Here is a 3,611-nt window from a genome sequence, read left to right on the forward strand (position 1 = left end):
GGTGGGCTTAACTAGGGATGAGCGTGGGATGGAACCGGTACCGACCCGTCCCGTTCCCGATTTCCCGAATACCAAATTTGATCGAGAGTTAATCCCGAGTACCGAACCAAATTACGTCACCGGTACCGGTACTGGGAATGGTACCGGTACCTACGGTACCGATTCCTGAATTTCATGTATTTCGAGTACCAAGTACCGTCCCGTATTTTTTAATTCGGTATGGTTCGGTACCGGTTCCGGTACGGGATCAGGATTTGGGACAAACTACTCATCCCTAGGCTTAACTAAAAGCACTTGCAGGTGGGTAAAATATAGCTATTTTTAGTGGCCATATATAAAGCTATTTTCAGTTTCAAAGCTATTTCCAGATGAAAAAAAACACCGTTACAGAGAACATACCAAAAGCTGTTGCAGGTGGGTAAAATAAAATCGTCAAAATCAAGAAAAAATGCACCATTATAACATTCTCGCAAATCTAACTTTATGATAGTTTATTTCTCTGTGCAGACTTTTGAAAGATGAAGGATCATTTTTCTAAAAGCTGGCAGGAATTTTGTTGGCGGCTTTGACTTTCTTGCCGGAATGTGAGGTTTTTGTTTTTCTTGAAAGGGGTTTCACCGGTTGTTACTATCGCCTGGAGTTTAAGCTTAGGTGACAAATGAAATAGACACAAAACTGGCTGAAGATGGCACTACCAAAGAAGCAACACTGTGCTCATGCGTTTTACCTTTAAGGAGGGGCATAAATGTCAATTTCCTTAAAAATTAGTGGAAGTATTAAAAAAATTCGTGGATATATCAGCTCTCTTTCTAATAAAGTGTTTTAATCCTATTAACAAAGAACTAACTAAAACCCAAACAAACTTGGCCAACTTTCAAGAACCATTTAAAAAATAACTTTTTAAACAACAATGACTTGGCTAAACTTTTGAAAGGACAAAAGTCTTTTTTGGAAAAGTTGTGAAAAGTCAGGTTTCTATGACTTTTCCAAAAAGTTCATTTTCCTTAGATAAAAAAAGTAGCTTTTACAAGATTACCAAACATCTTTTGCATTTTTATCTTTTCCTAAAAGCTAAAAGATGTTTTAAAAGATTAAACAAACACCCCCTTAGACAAAAAGATAGCTAAATGAAATCAGAAGAAAAAAAATGAACAAATAAACTACAACAATCATTAAACGTTAACATGTAAAATAAAAATCATTAAACCAGAAAATTTACCAGGATTCCTTTTTCCGGATTCCACAAGTCATAACGAAATTGATGTCTATAAACATTAATCATCAAAAGAATGAAAAAAGGAACAAAACTTTAAAAGGGTATCTATGTTTTACCTTATTGGGTTTATGACATGAAAGAGATGCAATCAAAGTGAAAGAAACAAAGAAACTCATATCTTCTTCGTTTCTTTAACCATGGAGGTGAGAATTCGAAGCGAAAAACAAAGAAGGGGATCAACAGAGTATATGGTAATATGGAAATATCCACATAAAAATTTTGAGTTTTTCAACCATGTTTTATTTGTTTCTTTAAACATGGTCTACATACATTAAAATTTTGATTTTTTCAACTGGAGCTAGTTCATTTCCTTATGTATCAAATTATCATCAAATTTGGGGATGCAATGACTTTAAGAGTCATGTTGTATAGAACATCATTATCAAAGTTTCATATTCTTAACGAAATGAATTGACTTAGCAAAAATTGATACTTAAAATTTTATTAGGGTAATATCTATTTGATTAAACATTTATTATTCATGTGAAAGAAAAGTATAATAATGAAAAATACTGGAAAATCAGGTGACATTGCTTATAGATGTGGTCACTAATTTCCTTAATAAGAACAACAGATTAATTGTTAACAATGGCACAAAAATTTGGATTAGTGACAACCTTATCATCTTCTCTATATTAGTTTTTCTTTTTGTTTATAAAATAGACTTCATGAAAGATAAAAGAAAATTCCTAATAGAACTGAATCTTATCACCATACCTCTTCATGATAAATTCATAATCACTTTCTTCAGAGTTGTTTCCTTGAAAACCGAAACGTCCCAAAAATACAACCCAAAAATTTTGTTTTTAAAACATTATCAAATCAAAAAATCATAAAATCATCTAACATTTAGCAAAATCACGAATCGCATATCTCAAAATGTAAAAAGCGAATGTATCAATTCAACTGTTGTCAAAACATATCAAAAGAAATATCAAAATAAACTCCCAGGATTAACTGAAGCTGTGGTGCGTGCCATACCATCATCCCGAGCTCTTCCCCTTACTAACGGAAGTACCTGAAACCAAAAACTGAAACCGTAAGCACAAAGCTTAGTGAGCTCCCCCACGCTACCCCATACTATACAATAACATATAAACACGTATTGGGCCTTGCCCACTGCATCAGACCGAAGTTCGGAACTAACCAGGGTCTTGCCCCTGCATCGGACCGTAGTTCGGAAACGGCATCGGACCGAAGTCCGGACAAACCAAGGCCTTGCCCTCTGCATAGGACTGAAGTCCGGAACTGCATCGGACCGAATTTTGGAACTAACCAGGGCCTTGCCCTCTGCGTCGGACCGAAGTCCGGAATTGTATCGGACCGAAGTCCGGAACTAACCAGGGCCTCACCCTCTGCATGGGACCAAAGTCCGGAAACTGAATGAACATAGCATATCATAATCATATCTACTAGCATAAACACATGTACTGCATACTGCATCGAACCGAAGTCCGGAACACATAAAACAAAGACATGCTTGAATCACAAAGACATCAAGCACACTAAACTACTGCATAGGACCGAAGTCCGGAACTATTGCTAACTAAACGGGCCGACATTGTGGCCGTAGACCCGTTCCTACTGGAAGGAAACTCACCTCGTAACGCTGGCTGCTGAGATGCTAAATCTGAAACTAGTTGACTACTGCTCCGGAACTCCCCGGCTACAAATCCGATAAACACAAAATCAGATACTGATAACTACTCTCAGGGTAAAATGATTATTTTACCCCTAGTCAAAGTCAACATCCTAGTCAAAGTCAACTTTCAGTTGATCAAACTCGCCGATTTGGGCCGCCAACTCGCCAAGTCCCTAACATCCTTTCTAATCCTCTTCCCGCTTCAGCTCGTCGAGTTTGTCAAAGACTCGACGAGTTCTTCTTTGATACTAACATCGAGTCTAACTTCATCCGACTCGCCGAGTTGTATGAACAACTCATCGAGTTCTCCTTCATCGTATGAAATCGTCCAGACTGTGACTCGTCGAGTTGTATGAACAACTCGTTGAGTCTGTTCCTGAGGCAAGAAGATTGCCTTGGACTCGTCGATTCTTGGCATAGACTCGCCGAGTCTCATGCATGTAATTACTATACAGTCGATTCTAGTCGATTTCAGTGCATCCAGTTCATAGATCTAGGCTTCTAGGGGTGGTTTACACGTAAAGTTTCCAACTTTACATGCATGCACAAGAGAATGGGGCTTAAACACCAAAATCATCCAACAATAAGCACTTGGGGTTTGGAACAAGGCTATATCTGCATAAAGGTAGCTACATTGAGCTCCTAGAGCTCAATAACATCCAGATCTATGGTTTCCATCCTAAGGAGAGTTCA

This window comes from Lactuca sativa, chromosome 1 (genome assembly GCF_002870075.4).
Source record: "Lactuca sativa cultivar Salinas chromosome 1, Lsat_Salinas_v11, whole genome shotgun sequence".
NCBI classification, from domain to species: Eukaryota; Viridiplantae; Streptophyta; class Magnoliopsida; order Asterales; family Asteraceae; genus Lactuca; species Lactuca sativa.